This window comes from Sciurus vulgaris (assembly GCF_902686455.1).
Source record: "Sciurus vulgaris genome assembly, chromosome: 5".
NCBI lineage: Eukaryota > Metazoa > Chordata > Mammalia > Rodentia > Sciuridae > Sciurus > Sciurus vulgaris.
The window spans coordinates 180,723,643-180,741,239 of record NC_136465.1 but is presented as its reverse complement, the minus strand read 5'-3'; the positions used below and the strand labels follow the sequence as shown (position 1 = coordinate 180,741,239).

At 49.3% G+C, this 17,597-nt stretch overlaps 1 protein-coding gene and 1 pseudogene across 7 annotated transcripts in view; both read right to left on the bottom strand.

Annotated features, from left to right (window-relative positions):
- Positions 1-7,367, bottom strand: part of ZBED4 (zinc finger BED-type containing 4) — a 37,224-nt gene extending 29,857 nt beyond the window's left edge. For 3 of the 6 annotated variants that reach the window (XR_013764189.1, XR_013764190.1, XM_079142623.1), the window contains exon 1: positions 6,416-7,366. The gene's annotated coding sequence lies outside the window, so the exon portion shown is untranslated. Of the gene's footprint in view, positions 1-6,415 lie in introns of all 6 variants that reach the window. The other 3 variants (XR_013764188.1, XM_079142622.1, XM_079142624.1) reach the window with 2 other exon arrangements.
- Positions 7,368-8,321: 954 nt separating this feature from the next.
- Positions 8,322-14,591, bottom strand: LOC306662688 (Parkinson disease protein 7 homolog; annotated as a pseudogene). Its single transcript has one exon. The product of its transcript is annotated as a Parkinson disease protein 7 homolog (transcript).
- Between the last annotated feature and the right edge of the window lie 3,006 nt (positions 14,592-17,597).

Sequence of the window (17,597 nt, the reverse complement as noted above, 5' to 3'; positions counted from 1 at the left end):
TGAATCTTTATGTTCAGTACACACCAACCCCCAAATCAACTCCCAGGGGACAGCCGAGGTAAAGCATGAAATACAAAACGCAACCTAGGGAAAGGTGCTCTGCCTCATTAGAAATCAAAGGGATGCAGGGCTGGAGGTGCAGCCCAACCCTGAAGTGCTGCCTGGGTGTGCAGAGGCCCTGGTTCAAGCCACAAGAGCACTCAGCCTGCAAGGTGGTGAGGCACAAACAACAAACCAACATTGGTGGGGATCTCAACAGGTCCAGAGGGCCATGCAGAAGAGTCTGCTACTGCCTACAAGACCACACCAGGCCCTGCCATCACCACAGCCCCACGGCCTTGGTCTGTTCCGCCAAAACAAAAGCCCACAAACTGAGTGGCATACAAGTAAGAAGTTCGCTTCTTGTGATTCTTGAGAACTGGAAGTCCAAAATCGCAGGCTCCAGTTCTGTGTCAGAAGAAGGCTGCTTCCTGCTCACCATCCTGTCTCGCAGTGGAAGGGACGATGGAGCTTGCTGGGGTCCTTTTTATTAAGGAACAAGCCCCACATGAGGGCTCAGCTCCCACAGCCCCGTCACCTTCCCAAGGGTCTCCTCCTATACCAACACCTGTACACGGTGGCACAACCACTCACGAGGAAAATGGTTCCTCCCAGAACACTGAGCCCCTACAGCTCCAGCCTCACTGCCCATCTCCAGGGCCAGCTGCGCCTGAGGCCAAGGGTCCACTCACAAAACCCACTTATTAGAATGAATACAGATCAAAGGCAGAGGAGGGGAAAAAGCAGAAGGAAGCATTCAAAAACCCAAATTGCCGATTTTCACCTTACATTTTCTAGTTTCAGATTTAAAGTTCTGGCCAAGCACAGTGTGAATAACTAAAAATGTTAGCTACTCAGGAGGCTGAGGCAGGAGGATCCCAAGTTCAAGTCCAGTCTGGGAAAGTTAGTGAGGCCCTGTTTCAAAAAATAAAAAGAGCTACAGATGTAGCTCAGTGGTAGAGTACCCCTGGATCAATCCCTGGTACTGCTATCAATCAATCAATCAATCAATTAAAAAAAATAAACAAGCTCTGACTAGTGGGAGAACCTGCTACCTCCTATTGAAGACTCGGAAATGGCCTCCCACTGCCAGGTCTGCGGCCTCACCATGCAGCGATCATCCTGGAGATCTTCTAATGTAGCAACCAATTTGTGTCAATGAAATCAAATCAAATCAATGCTCCACTACTAACACACCCAGTTCAGGTGAGTGTATTGTCTCCATCCTTCACGTCCTGAATTGAAACACATTAAGTGGAGACCATTCCAAGATACCACTTCTCACCAGATCGTCCTGACAAAAACCCTGACTCAGGAGCACCAGACGGCACTGTCCTGACGCACCACAGAAGGGAACCGCGGACGGGCACAAGACGACACCACAGGAAGAGACCCAGAAGCTGGCGCTCACCACATGCAAAGGTGCACACGACCTTGCGTCCCCAGAGCAACCCACACTCAGGGTGTGCCAAGGAAGGAACACACAGTTGTCTGCTCCCTGTGCAGACGATGGGGGCGGCGGCAGGGCTGTGTCACTCGCCCCGGCAGGAAGTGAAGACGAGGGCTGCCTTACAAGGGAGGACTTAGGGCCAGTTGGCTGTTTTTGTCTTGCTTTGTTTTGTTGCACTAGGGATTGAACCCAGAGGTGCTTGACCACTGAGCCACAGCCGCAGCCCTTTTGATTTTTCACTGAGACAGGGTCTTGCTATGTTGCTGCAGCTGGCCTCAAACATGCAATCCTCCTGCTTCGGCCTCCCAAGTCTCTGGCATTACAGGCATACAGCACTGCATCTGGCAGGGCAGGTTTCGGAATATTGACTGTTTAGTTCTGACTTTCAAACTTTGTAATTTTGTACATAATGCGAGGATGTAAAAACAAGAATCTAAATCTGAAAACAAACCTAATTGTATATTGAATGGGCAACATAACCAGAGAAATAAATACCTGCCAAGGGACTTTAAACACAGTACTGGGCTGGGGATATAGCTCAGTTGGTGGAGTGCTTGCCTTGCGTTCAATCCCCAGCACCACACACACAAAAAACCCCACAGTACTTCGGGGCTGGAGTTGTGGCTCAGTGGTAGAGTACTTGCCTAGCAGTGTGTGAGGCACTGGGTTCGATTCTCAGCCCTACCTATAAATAAATGAATAAAATAAAGGTTTATCAGCATCTAAAAAAATTAAAAAACACAGTATCTCAACCACTTATCATAGGGGAATATATCAAGGACCGAAAGAACTTTAAAAATTACAAACTTTCCAAAAAATCACGAAGGAGTTTTATTAGTGGTAATGTAATATTTTTAACTTCATGACCAAATTTTTACATATATTTCAGCATAAAACACATATGTACTCATGCCCATGGCAGTTGTCCTTCAGTATCTGGGGCACTAGTTCAATGGACACATCACTCCCACCCACGACGACACCAAAATATCTGCATACACACTCTCCCCTTATGCAGTCTAAATCATCTCTGGATCATTCATGACACCTAACACAACTGTGAATGCCATGCAAACAGTTGTGTGATGACAGGAAAACATCTTCAAAAATCATCTCCAGATATTTCTTTGTGGTTTGAATCAGGATATGGAAGCCACAGATACAGAGGGCCAACTATATTAAGAATTAAGACTTTCAAGATATGAAAAAATAGACAAATGTTAAGAATCAAAGGAATTAAGTAAAGCCATATAATTAAAATTACCATTATTTGGTATTGGGGATGAACCCAGGGATGCTTAACCAGTGAAGCCACTTCCCCAGCCATTTTTTATTTTTGAGAGAAGGTCTTCCAAAGTTGTAACCATGACTGGTGTAATTTTTAAATTGTATTAAAAATATCAGTGTAGTCAGGCACAGTGCATACCTGTGATCTCAGCAGCCTGGGAGGCTGAAGCAGGAGGATCACAAGTTCAAAGCCAGCCTCAGCAAAAGAAAGGTGCTAAGCAATTCAGTGAGACCCTGTCTCTAAATAAAATACAAAATAGGGCTGGGGACGTGGCTCAGTGGCTGAGTGCCCCTGAGGTCAACCCCTGGTACCCTCCCCCCCCCAAAAAAATCAGTAGGAACTCATGATGCTTGTTTATTTTTTGATTCTGGAGATTGAACCCCGCACCCTGCACAAGCCAGGCAAGTGCCGTATCACTATCAGCCCAAACTTTTTGAAGACATGCTTCCCAGCTGTGTCCACCAGGAGGACCACAAGCAGTCAGGAACAAATGGGCACTGGGAGTGTGGCTCGATGGTGGAGTCCCCAGCACAAGCAAGATCTGGGCTGACCCTCAGCTGCAAAATGAAAGCACAACTAAAAGGAACAAAACACTCAGGGCATGGCTGGATGTAGGTGTGAAAGAAGAAAGTGAAGGTGAAGCCAGGACACCAGGCCAGGACTAGCCCAGCACAAGGGATGGGACAGCTCACCAGGGCTCCCGCTAGCCACCTTTACAGTCTGAGTGCCACACTACAGTGACAGGCTTTGGCGGGTTTGCCGTGATATTCACAAAGGAAAAACAAACACCTGCCACCGTGGTGCCCCAGTGACAACCCAAGGGCTCCCCAGAACTGGCAACTGAGAAGAAGCCCTGCACATGCCCGGATCTTCTAGGTGGCCAAGCGGTGAGGGACAGCAGCCCCAGTGTGGGAAGGCCTGCGACAGTGGCGGAGGACAGCCCCATCCGGAGCACACAGCAAGACCCTCAGGCCACACACCGGTACGGGGCGCACAGAGTAGGCAGCAGAGAACGGAAAGACCCAGCGTCCACCATGACACGGGACTGGGCAGGGCACAGAGTCACTCAAGGACCGGCGGGGCAACTGGAAAGCGGCTGTGGGCTGGCCCCTCAATGGCATCAGGCTTTTCCACATTTCCTAGACATCTCAGTGATGGAACTGCAAGAAAACACACTCTTGTCCCCAAAAGGGACGTGTAGTCGAAAAGTTTTGATACCTGAAACTCCTTCAAAAAGGTCTGAAAGCACTTGTCCAATGGAGATGGGGCAGTTGTGAGGGCTCCCCCTGAGGGCAGGTTAGAAAATTCCTAATACAACCTTTAGAAACCAGAGACAAGCCAGGCACAGTGGCACACACCTGTAATCTGAGCAACTCGGGAGGTTGAGGCAAGAGGATCACAGGTTCAAAACCAGCCTCAGCAAGTGAGTGAGGCCCTAAGCAAGTGAGCAAGACCCTGTCTCAAAATAAAAAATACAAGAAGGGCTGGGAGTCCAGGCGTGGTAGCACATGTCTGTAATCCCAGCAGTTTGGGAGGCTGAGGCAGGAGGATCTGAGTTCAAGGCCAGTCTCAGTAACTTAGTGAGGCCCTAAGCAACTCAAGTGAGACTGTCTCTAAATAAAATACAAAATAGGGCTGGGGATGTGACTCAGGGATTGAGTGCCCCTCAATCCCCGGTACCCGCCTTCACCCAAAAAGGACTGGGGGATGTGGTTCAGTGGTAAACCACCTCCAGATTTAATCCCCAGTACCAAAAACCAAACCCAACGTCCACCTGTTTCAGGTGGGTGTGCACATGCCCTCAGGAAGCTACCAACACACCAAGGGACTCTGGGAGCTCGGGACTGCTGCCTGGCGCAATCAGGAAGACAGCAGTCTTTCCTTTGGAGGACACAAGGCCAGGTGCACACCTGGAGGTAGCCCTAACACGCTGACTGCACGTGGCAGGACCAACACACCACACATGGCACTGCAGAGAAACAGGCCAGGGCAACCTGTGAGGACACACTGAACCCTGAGGATGGCAGCAAAGGGTTAAACTTCAGAAACCTGGACCCAGAGGAGACCTGGTCAGAAACCCTGATAAGGCTACCTTGGAAACGAAGCACATTCCAAAGCAAGCAAACAGACTATGTTAAGGTCAGCTGGTCCTTGTCCCAGAAATGTTCTGGTCACGAACCAGGGCATGGACTGACCTGCTGTTTTCTTGTGGGTCCTCTGAACTTAACACCACACCCTTGCCACCCACCCTTTCCTCAGGGAAGTCCCACCAGGGGCAGGCCTGACTTGCAGCTGTAGCTGAAAGCTGCTAAAATCTTTAAATGTCCTTTTACTTACAGGATGTGGCACGTGGCTTCTGTGATGTAGCAACAAAATAAAGCTCTTCCCAAACCCCCCACACAACCCTAACCTGCTCTCTGTGGCAGACAGGAGAAACAGACATCACAATGTGAGCCTCAATTAGTGGCCACATAGCTGCTTTGAATGAAAAGTCTGCCCTTCTTGGCTTATGTCTGCAAAGGTGGCAAAGCTGGAGGACAGAACAAGCCCAGGGTCTACAGGGCCACTCCCAACCCAGGCCAAGAAGCAGGTGGCTAGAGTAATCACTGAGGGCACCCTTGCAGGCCAGCAGGGAGGCAGCCAGCCCCACTGGTCTCAGCTGCTGGTGGAAGACTGTGTCTGTGGCCACAGGCCCCCGAGAGCTGGACCAAACATCCCCTCCCTACCAGTGGCTTCCCGGAGCACACTGCTCACACATAAGCAGCTCACTCTCTGCCCTCACCTGCTGGCATTGCTTCTCAGAGAACTTATTGAGCTTTTTTTTGGAGACAAGGTTTCACCGTTACCCAGGCTGGCCTTGAACTACAGGGGCTCAAGTGATGCTCCCGTCTCAGCTTCCTGAGCAGCTGGGAAAACAGGTGCACCTGGTTACAGGCCTTCTTTATGTGGATATCCACCACTACCATGATCTCTGAGGGCAGGTCCTTCTTAAAAAGCCACACTGCTCCAGCAGTGGAAGAGTGCCAGGTGCGGGGGTAAAGAAGTATGAAACACCCCCAGAGTGAAGATCCTCTGTCTCTCTGGGTGACCTCTGTCTCAGAAACAGGATTTTATTTTATTTCTAGCAATGCCTTCCAGAATTTGAACTACCAAATATGTATCAAATAACTAGCAAGGAAATGATTTGCGGCACTCCAGGATGAGAAAAGACAGGCGCGAGCAGAAGGCCAGAGTGAGACACTCAAGGGTAGAGAGGGATAAGGGCACACTGTGATTCTTATGCAGCTAGTTCAGGGTAAAACCGATTTTAAGAACAATGATTCCTGCAACTTATGTCTGCTGGTCTTGAGCGTCAAAGGGCAGTCACAGGAATGAATCATTGTTCTGTGCAGGTGCTCAGAAGGAAAGAGAATGCCCACAGAAGAGCCCACTTATCCTCTAACCAGGGGTCTCCACCAGTGTGGCCTCCAATCCCAAGTCATGAAGCCCAGGCATTTACCTGCTCCCTTCTCTTGTGAGGCCACCACTACTAGGAAGAAGGAAATCAGACCGGAAGTCGATACTGATGCAGGGGAAGCCAGGCACAGAGAAAACAGGTACGAAGTGAAAGGAGGATGGCACTGACCATGGTCACTTACTGTCTTCATGCTTCCAGAGATCCACTTCCTAGTTGTCCTCACTCTGCAAACTCTAGGCCTGCCAAGGATCTGAAACATACATACACGCATTTCTTTCAGTAAATAAATACTGCTTATCAGCTTCACTGTGCATACACAGAATTCAATCAATTCCCCTCATAATTTACTTAAAAGCTTTGTTCTAGACATTGGGGAACCTCTGTAGGTGCACGTGTGTTGACATCAAAGAGCAGAGCTTCCGCATCCAGATACTCGGCTTTCAGCAATTAGCTGGAACACAGGTGGGGGCGCGGTGAAGTAATCACCCGTCCAGGGACTAAGGCTCTTAGCTCTCTTCCAGTGTAGATTAGCTGTGTCCGGTGCCCAAAAGACTGACTTGGGAACCTTCTGAAGACTCACAGAACCTCTTAACTTGCACTAGCTCTTCCCGAAAAGCAGACATCATCTGTTAAGGATTCCAGGAAGTGAGCATCCTTCAGACACCACTGCAAACCCTCGGGGTCAGACCTTGCAGTCTCCGCTCCAAGGTAACAGTTTAGTAACTGGAACTAACTCTCGGCTGCACCTTGGCTTATTCGCAGCACTCTTTTAAAGCCCGCAGCTAAATCCCTCCTGGCCCCTCAGTCGTGCCAGCACGATAACGGAGACGACACAAAAGCGCGTTTCCCGGTGAAAGTCCGGGGGTGGCCTGCTTAAGCACACGGGGCTCCTCGCCGAGTGGGTTTCCCGAAGTACGCACGCAGCCCGACCGAGTGGACCTGAAGCGACAACTTCCCTTTCCAGCGGCCGGGCGTCGGCGGGAGCCGCGCCGAGCGGGCGGGCCGCGCGCTGGGGACAAAAGGAGCCAGGGCGCCGGCAGCGGCCGGCCGGCCGGCGGGGCGAGCGGCGGCGGCGCGGGGGCTCCGGGACGGCGCCGCGGCGGCCGGGACGCGGGGGAGCGCCCCGCGGCCGGCCTCCCGGCGGGCGCTGTCACGGGCGGCGCCACCGCAGGCCCCGCCCGCGCGGACAATGGCGCGGCCGCCCGCCCGCGCGGCGCGCACCGGCAGCGGACGCGGTTCGGGCCCGGGCGCTCCCGCGCGCACTCACCTGGGCGCCGGCTCGGCGCGGCGCGGCCCGCGCGCGGCGGGACGGCGGACGGCGCGGCGGGCGCGCCCATTCATTAGCCGCTTTGTCTGCCCCCGCCGCCCCTCCCGCGGCCCCGGCCCCGGCCCCGCCGCCCGCGACGCTGCCGGACGCTACGCCCCTCCCAGGGCCCCGCGCGGCGCGGGGGCGGGGCCGGGGCGGGGCCGGCGCGCGCAGGCGCACCCCCGCGCAGCTGCCCCGCCCGGGGCCGGGCGGAGTCAGCAGCAGGAGGGGCAGAGGCTCCGCGGATGCGGCGGGGCGGGGCGAAAAGCGCAGGCGCAGTCCCGTGTGATTGTCCAGCCCAGAGTCCCTCACTCGCGTAGACTGCGCAGGCGCAGTCCCAAGTGCCCGCCCAGTTGCGTTTCCCCTCCAACACACAGCCCTCGCCGTAGACCACGCAGGCGCAATCCTGTGCGCCCGCCCTGTCTGGAGTCCGCCTCGAGGTACACTACGCAAGCGCAGTTACTCGTGCCAGCCCCGCCGGGTGGTGCCACGCGGTAGACCGCGCAGGCGCAGCCTCGCGGACCTGCTCTGCCCGAGCCCCGCCGGCAAGCACGCAAACTGCGCCTGCGTATCTGCCCGTGGTGCTCGGGCGGGGAAGTAGCGGCCTCCGCGGTTTTTTCCGGGGTTCGGCCGTTGGCGGAGGTCGGAACCCACCCAACGGCCGGCCGCGGAGCTTCCGGTCTGGTGGGCTGGGCGGGCCTCAGCGACATTGGTGGAGACCCGCATTCCGGCCCCACCTGCCCGCGCGCGGCGGGTCAGCGCGTGCGCCAGGTGCGCCGGGCGCGGAGGGCGGAGGCCGGCTGTGGCAGGTGCTGGCCTCCGGGCTTGCGGCCTTTGAGCAGGAGCGAGAAATGCGGGTTACAACGTCGAGTTTCCCAGCTCACATTTCTATGCCGAGCAAATAAATTCTGTAGGCGGGTTTTAGCCCAGCGTCCCTTGTGGCTGACGCTTTACGGAAACGAAACGAGTATGTTCGCTTCCTTCGCCTCCACTGTCATGACCCGGGAGCGATCGGCTGCAGCCTGGCCGAGGGAGTCCGAGGGCGGTCGGGTGGGACTGCGCCTTCCCCCCGGAGCCCTCCCCGCTCCGGCCTCTTGGGCCCCAGAGCCACCCTGCTGCCTGAGTTTGCAGGGCCCCGCGCAAACAATGACATTGTTCTTTTTAGGTGGTTGAGGGGAAGAGTAAAATAAGTAACGTTCCATGACGTGTGAAAATCTTGCGAAGTTGTGGGCATGGCCTTGCGTGGAGTTTCACCAAAACCCAGCCTTCCTGCTCCTGCCTTACAGGGCATGGCTGCGGGAGCTGGCAGAGAGCTGCCCAAGACGCCGGATGGGCTACTGTCCAGGCCTTCGCAGAGCACGTTGTCCACATCTCCACTGCTGCTGGTGGATAGGTTTCCCTGAGTGGCAGAGCTCTCGTCTCTGCCCTGCCACCACCTCACCAGCCGGGCAGGTGGCTGCTGCTGCCCAGGGCTTGGCCTAGAGGCTTCATCTGAGACGATAGGGTGCATGTTCAGGCCTGGAGGCAGAAGTCTAGACCCCCTGCTTTGCAGTGAAGGTGCTCCAGCGCGGCTTTTCTGGGGGCTCACGGGCTGGAATAGCCTTCCTCTTCTCAGAACCTATAAGGTCCTGCTCAGACTGCACTGGAAACGCTGCCTTGGGACCCCACAGCTCCACAGATGGTTACCATCAGTGGGAGCCTAAAATCATTCCTTGTTTCCTTTTGCTTGGTGTCGGATGGACCCAGGGCCTTTGGCTTGCTAGGCACAGGCTTTACCGCTGAGCTGTGCCCCAACATGGTCATGTTGAATGAATACCCGTTGCACCACATAGGTGTGGGCACACAGCACTGTGGCAGTGTGACATAAATGAAAAAAATATATTTCACCTCTGTCCTTAATTTTTGACAACTCCTAATTTCCTGAGTGAGGGAGGTAATAGGAGTGTCTTGCTCATAGCTCCTAAGGTTCTTGGAATTTTTGTATTTATTTTGGTACCAGTGATTGAACTCTCGGGCCATTTTTTATATTCTATTTAGAGAGAGGGTCTCACTGAGTTGCTTAGGGCCTCACAGTTGCTGAAGCTGGCTTTGAACTTGGAATCCTCCTGCCTCAGCCTCCTGAGCTGTCTGTTGGAATTACTTGAATGACTGAGTACCTAATGAGGCAGCCCCAGGTGATCACCTGGTTGGCTTCAGGAATGACCAAGCTACGATTGGAAGCTTGGAACTTTAAAACCCACTGCCAGTCCTCTGGGACTGGAGATTGAGTTCATGGTGGATCATGCCTTGGTGAGGAAGCCTCTGTAAAAATCCCTAAATATGTGAAGGCTAAAATGTTGATCTTCTTTTTTTTTTTTCAGTGTTGCAAACACCCTGTTTATTCTACAAACAAGGTTCAGAAATGTGCAGACACGATGCACAGGTTGGGCACGTGGGGTGGTCACGTCACACAGCAGGCTGCCTCTGCCTGGGCTCTGGTGAGCAGGAATGCGTCACCCAGTCACCTCCAGAGGGCCGGGCGTCAGTCCTTAAGAACCAGGGGTGACTTCACCTGGTTGGCCGCCTCCTTGCCGCTGAGCGCTCCCACAATGGTGAGGGCAAACTCGAAGCTGGCCCCGGCCTGCAGCTGGTGAGGATCAGGCTGGCCCACTCCACGTGGCTCTCCGAGTAGCTATCATGACTCCTGTTCATCATTTTGTCTTTTGCAAGTGGGTGCGTTGTAACTGCTTCCAAAACCTATTTCACCAGCCAGAAGAGCCATGGAACCTGCAGAGAGGGCAGCTACGGGGCCCTTCCTGTTCTCCTTCCTGCAGGATCTCCTTCACAGCAGCAGACTCAGATAACTCCTGTGCACCCAGATTAGCTCCTGGTAGAACCACCACGTCGTGCGGTCCCTGCTTCCCAGCATCTTCAAGAGTGGCGTCAAGACCAATGAAAACATCACGGTCACATTGTACTGGGTCTTTTCCAGACAGACCTGCAATGGTGACCTTAATCCCAGCTCTCATGACATCTACAGGGGCAACTGTCTCCATCTCTCTGCTCCTTTGGCCAGGATGACCAGGGGTCTTCTCGAAGCCATCTTGATGTGTGTTTTGATGTCCCGTGGAGCGAAGGCTGCTCGCTGCGGGACGCACCTAGAAAGCTGACCTTGAAGAGGGTGGAATGGTGGCTTTCTCAGCCCGGAAGAGTGTGGGGAGAGGCAGGGAGAGGATGGTCAGTGGGTCAGAGGAGCTGTTGGACAGGAGGAATAAATATTCTGTAGCACAGCAGGACAACCAGGGTGGACGACAAGGGGTTGTTGGAGTGTTGCCAACAGATAGGACACTCTGGTAAGCTGATCGACTGCATTGATGGATGACCCTAGAATTTTTTAAATTGAAAATTAAATTTCATTGAGATACTTGCAGGCTCACTTGAAAGATCTCAAACTCTGTGCTTTGCTCAGTTTTTCCCCTGGTGACACTATGGTAGAGTGTCACAGCAGGATATTGATTTGATAGGATCCCTGTCTCATTCGACTCCCGAGCCCCACTTGCATTCAGGGGGCTGGTAGTTTCTGCACAGGTGAGTCCCCGGCAGGTCTGGGTGCTCACAGTCGAGGTACTGAAGAGCTCAGCTGTCCCTTTGTAGCCACTTCCTGCCTGTCGGGAACCCTGGGCTTGTACTCATCTGCCCTCCATTTCTGAAACGTCATGTGCATAGAACCACGTTATATGCAGCCTTTTGGGATTGACCATTTTTGCTCAGTATAATTCCCTGGGAATTTATCCATGTTTACATATGTCAATAGTTGATTCCTTCTGCATGCTAAATAGCATTCCAGGGTGATGCACCATGTTGCTTAGCCATTCCCCTGTTGAAGGACACCTGGGTCAATTCTAGATTGGTCTCTCACAATTATAGCTGCTATCAACATTCAAGTACAGGTTTGGTGGGAAGAAAAGTCTTCATTTCTCTGAAATAAATGCCCACTAGCACAACTGCTGGGTCATAAGGTAGTTGCATGTTTAGTTTTTGAAGAAATTACCAAACTGCCTTCCACTAGCAATGTGTGAGTGAGCCAGTTTCTCCACATCTTTGCCAGTGTTCAGCATTGTCACTGCTTTGTATTTTAGTCATTTTAATAGCTGTGATACTTTATTGTGCTTATTTATTTATTTGCTTATTTATTTTTTGGTAACAGGTATTGAACCCAGGGTTGCTTAACCACTGAGCCACATACCCAGCCTTTTTATTTCTTTTGTAATTTTGAGACAGGGTCTAACTAAGGTGCTGAGAACTTGTGATCCTCCTGCCTCAGCCTTCTCTGAGTTACTGGCATAACCAGTATGGGCCAGCACACCCAGCTTTTTGCCCCAAATTGGATCAGTTGCTTTTTCCTTTTTGGGTTCGAGGGTCTTTCTTTATGCCCACCCTTGTTAGTAGATAAATGGCATGCACATATTTTCTCCTACTCTGTAGCTTGTCTTTTTATCCTCTTGACGGGTTCTTTTGTGGACTAAAATTTAAATTTCAATGAGGTTCCATTTATGATTATTTTCTTTTGTGGGTCATGTTTTTGTTGTCAAGTCTAAGAAATTTTTGCCTAGCCCTGAATCTCAATGATTTTCTGCTGTATTTTTCTAAAAGTTTTATACTTTTGCATTTAAATTCTTGATCCAGTTGAGCTGATTTTTGTGAACTGCTTATGTCGCGGTGACTTCCCCATCCCTCTTCTCTCCCCTCTTCCCACTTCTTCCCTATAGATGTTTGATTGCCCCAGTATAATTTGTTGAAAAAGCCATCCTTCATCCCTTGAAATGTTTTTCTGGGTTTGTCAAACATCAGTTGGACGAATCTGTGCGGGTTAATTTCTGGGGTGTCACTTGTTCCATTGACCTTTGTGTTTGACTCTCCACCAATACCACAGTCTTAATTACATAGCTATGATAAAGCACACAGTGATTCTTCCTACTTTGTCACCCTCTTCAAAACTGTCTTAGCTATCATTCCATGTGAATTTTAGAATAATCTTGTTTGTATCTACAGAAAAATCTTGATGGGATTTTGATTGAAATTGCCTTAAAATTGTATATCAATTTGGAGAAATCTGGCATTTGTACTATTTTGAGTCTTCAGTTCATGAACATGGTATATCTTGTATATTTAGACCTTTGATTTCTTTTGTTGTTGTTTTGTTAGCAGGGATTGAACCCAGGTGCTTAACCACTAGGCACATTCCCAGTCCTTTTTAATATTTTAGTTAGAGAAAAGGTCTCACTGAGTTGCTTAGGGCCTCACTAAGTTGCTGAGACTGGCTTTGAACTTGAAATTTTCCTGTCTCAGCCTCCTGAGCTACTGGAATTACAAGAATGTGCCACTGTGCCTAGCATACAATTGATTTTTTAAAAAAATATTTGCGTGCTGTCGATACAGCCCATCACTTAGAGTGCCTGCCTCACATGCGCAAGGCCCAGGTTCGAGTCCCCAGCACTGTGGGATTGTGGAAAAAACAAACAAACAAACGAAACCAATTCTGAGGCTCCAAACTTCTTCATCTCGCCTTTTGGGGCTAGGGATGTAGCTCAGTTGGTAGAGTGCTTGCCATGCAAGCACAAGGCCCTGGGTGCAATCCCCAGCACCGCAAAAACAAAAACAAACAAAAAATATGTGCTTGTGTCCTGAGACCTTGCTGAACTCACCTGTTAGTTCTAGGACTTTTGCTGGTGGTTTCCTTGGGTTATTGATATAGGTACTCATGTCATTGCAAATAGAGACAATTTTATTTATTTATTTTTTAATTAATGCCCTTTTCTTTTTCTTTTCTTTTTTTCTCTATTATACCAGCAAATGTTCACAGAACTATGGTAACAGTGCTGAGAGTGAAATCCTTACCTTCTTCCTGACCTTAAAGGGAATCCATCCGTCTTTTGCCATTAAATATGTTAGATGTAGGTTGTTTGTAGATCACATTCACCTCTTCTGTCTCTTCTCCCACACTCTGGGGTTCTGGGACTCAAAACTAGGGCTTTGTGTGCCAGGCAGGTGCCCTACCACTGGGCAGTATCCACCCAAAGCCCAATTCCCCACTATTCTTTTCTCAGAGTTCTTATCATGAATGAGTGCTGGATTCTGTAAGCTGTCCTTTCCGTATCAATTAATATGACCATGTGATTTTTCTCCTCAACTGTTCATATAGTGAATTACATTTTTTAATATTACTATTGAACCAGCCTTGGGCTTCAGAGTAAACCTCATTTGGTTATAGTGTATAATCTTTCAATATCACATTGAGATCTACTTAGTAATATTGTGCTAAGGGTTTTTGTAAGGGTATTCATGAGTGGTGTTGGCTTGTAGTTTTATTTTGGTATCGTCCTTATTCGATTTTATTATTGGGATACTAGCTTCATGAAATGTGTTGGGATGTGTTCCATTTTTCCTATTTTCTGAAGAGGACTTTTAGAACTCATATTAGTTCTTATTCAAATTTGGAAAAAGTCTCCAGTGAGACCATCAGACCTGAAGATAGATAGATCTGTTCATTTCTTCTTCCTTTATTTCCTCCCTACCTGCTCCCTCCCTCCCTTTCTCTGTTTCTTTCTTTCTGCCTTAAAATCATGAATTCAGTGTCCTTGATAATTGTGTGGCTCTTTAAGTTCTCTATTTTTGATGTATTAGGCTAGTTTGTGTTTTTGGAGGGACTGGTTCATTTCACCTGAGTTGTAAGATCCACGTGTGCAGAGTTGTTCATAGCATTGCCTGATTGTCGGTGTTGTAGGGCCTGGGTGGTGTCTTGTGTCAGTCCTGGTGCTGGTGATCCATCTCCTTTCCGTCTCTCTCTGTCCACCCCTCCCCTTTTTATGTGTCAGTGTTCTTCAGAGAAACAGGACCAGTGGGATCCAACTTATCATCTTCATGTATTGGCATAGGTTGGATGTCCACCTCTAGGTCTCTTTACGCAGATATGGACTCACAGACAGAGCTTGGGGGTGCTGGGGGTTGAGAAAGGGCCTTTCCCGTGCTAGGCACACCCTCCACCACTGAGCTACAACCCAGTCAGATCATTCAAAGGAATTGACTCAGGCAATTATGACTTCTTGAGCCCAGTTCTCTTTTATCAGTTCTGGGGACTTAACCCAGGGGTGCTTTACCACTGAGCTACATTCCTACGTCCTCAACCACTTTTTCTCGTCTTCAGACAGAAGCTTAGATCACTGCTTCCAGACATCTTTCCAGGATATGCATTCAGTGCTGCAGATTCCCTCTCCACTACTTAGGATCTTTATATATGTCACATTTTTGTTTTAATTAAGTTTAGTATTTTCAAATTCCATCATGCCTTTTTTTGAACTGTGGATTATTTAGAAGTTTGTTGTTTGGTTTCTAAGTGTTTGCAGTCTTCCTGGTGGTCTTTCCGCTGTTGGTTGCTGCTTTGATGCTTCTGTGATCAGATAACGCACTGTGCTGTTCTGTTCATTTAAAATTTGCTGAGGTACATCTTGTGAGCCAAGGTAAGGTCTGTGCTGGTTCGTCTGCCACAGGTGCTTAGCAAGAATGAGTCCTCTGCTGTCCTCTGTGGGGTGCTCTCCACCTGTTGTCAGGCCCTGCGGCTGGTAGTGTGGCAGAGTTCCTTCAGTTGCTGAGATGGGGGCAAGAAAGCCTCCAGCTATGATTCCAGGCTTCTTCCTTTCTTGTTCCAGCTCATGCGTTTGCTTTGTGGATTTTAAGTCCTGTGTTTTGGTGCATACATGTTTAGGATCACATCTTTCAGGTGGACCAATCCTTTCATCATTGTGTGATGGCCCTCCTGTTCCTAGTAATTTTCTTTGCCCTAAAGTCTATTGTATATGGTTTTAATACATAACACATAAAAATATGTGCACTATGGCTTGGAAATCTGTGTTCATACAGGAATGTTCAGAGGGGAAGGGATTGGATTGTGAGAGCTGGAACCCAGTCAGCCATCCTACCTGGAAGGGACTGACTGCGTGGTACTGGAGGAGGGTGGAATGTGGCCGGAGGAGGGGTCACTGGGGCTGCCCTGGGGTGCATCTGCCTGTGGCCCCTTCCCCACCCCGCTTTCTGACCCTGCCGTGAGTGACACAGCTTTCAACACTTCCCTCGTGACAGTCACCTCAACCTGAGCAGTGGAGTTGGCTATCTAGGGACTGAGGCCTCTGAAACCATGAGCCCTAAATACACTTTTCCTCCTCTAGGTTTGTTTCTGGTTTTTTTGTTTTGTTTTGGTACCAGGGATTGAACCCAGGGTTGTTTAACCACTGAGTCACATCCTTAGCTGTTTTTATATTTTATTTAGAGACAGGGTCTCACTGAGTTGCTTAGGGCCTCGCTAAGTTGCTGAGGCTGGCTTTGAACTTGCAATCCTCCTGCCTCAGCCTCCCAGGCTGCTGGAATTACAGGCCTGTGCCACTGTGCCTGGCTTTCTGGGTTGTTCTTGTTGGGTATTTTGGTCACAGTGTTGCAAAAGCTGACTAAAATAATGTGTATCACGTATTATGTATTATAATACAGTAACCCCTGTTTTTTGTCTTTTTTTGTCATCATATTTTTATACCTTTATTTATCTGTTTTTATGTGGTGCTGAGGCTCGAACCCCATGTCCCGCACGTGCCAGGCAAGTGCTCACCACTGAGCCGCAGCCCTGCCCCCACCCGTTCTTTCACCCATTTTTATTCAGCTTTGCGTCATGTATTTCTTCCATTACTTTGTTTTTGACTGACTTATATCGTCATGTTTGGAATGAGCTTCCTTTATACAGCACATAGTTGAGATGTGTTTTTAAAATCCGTTTTGACAACCTGTGATTTTTAACCAGTGTTATATATGTTGACCGTCTACATTTACAACAAGCTCTGGTATGTTAAGTCTGCCATTTCGTCCTTTGTCTTGGTTCCTTCTTCCTCTTGTCATGTTTTTTCCTTTTTGCTTGCCCTCCTGTGGGACATCTGAACACTGTTTAGAATCCCACTTTGACTTGCTTGTGGTGTTTTGAGCGTGAAGCTGCGTACTTCTCTGGGTGTCCCCAGGCATCACAATATGCGTATGTCAGCTATCACAGTCTATTATGTTGACATTTCAGCACTGGAGAGAAGTGTAGAAATCTTTCTCCAGTTAGTTCCCTTTGCCTTTCCCATCTAAAAAATACAATTATCCGAACTTTTTCCTGTATATACATTTAGTTCCATATTAGTATTATGATTTTTGCTCCATGTGTAGCATGGTAGTGCATACCTGTAACCCAGTGAGTTGGAGGCCAAGGCAGAAGGATCACAGGTTTGAGGCCAGCTTCAATAAGTTGGCAAGACCCTGAGACTGTGGCATCAGACCTCCATCTCCAGGACCAAAAAAAATAACTGCTTTTGCTTCAACCATTCGATCTGGTCTAAGAAGCTCATAGTGAGGACAGCCCATTTTACATGCTGGCTTTCCCCCCATTCCGTTGTTCTTTTTCCTTGAGAAGGTTCCAGGCCTTCTGTTACCATTGCTTTTCTATTTGAGAACTTCCTTTAGCTGTTAGAGGTATGTGCTGGTGACAGATTCTTTTAGTTTTCCATGGCCTGAGAATGTTTTTATTTCTCTGTCATTTCTGAAGGACACTTTCACTAGATAGAAGATATTTTTCCTTTCAGCATTGAAAACCTTGATGCTGCTTCTGTCTGACCCACGTGGTTCCTGGTGAAAGGCACGCTGCCGTTTCAGTGGTCCCTCCCCACACACAGTGTGTCATTTCTGTGTCCACTTTTGAGACTTTTCCTTTGTCTTCAGTTTTCAGAAGTTTGATTATGATGTGTGTAACACTGATTTCTTTTGGTTTATTTTCTTTGGGTGTCACAGTCTTCTTGAATGTGTAAGTTTATGTTTTTTGTCATATTTGGGAACTTTCTGCATTTTTTAACCCATACTTTCCTTCTTGGATTCCCATGATACAGAAGTTAGGCTAAAAAAAAAAAAAAAAAATAGGCCCCAGAAGTCCCTGATGCTCTGTTCATTTTTTTTTTTTTTTTTTTTCTATTTCTCTCTGTTGTTCAGACTGGGTGACTTTTATTGCTCT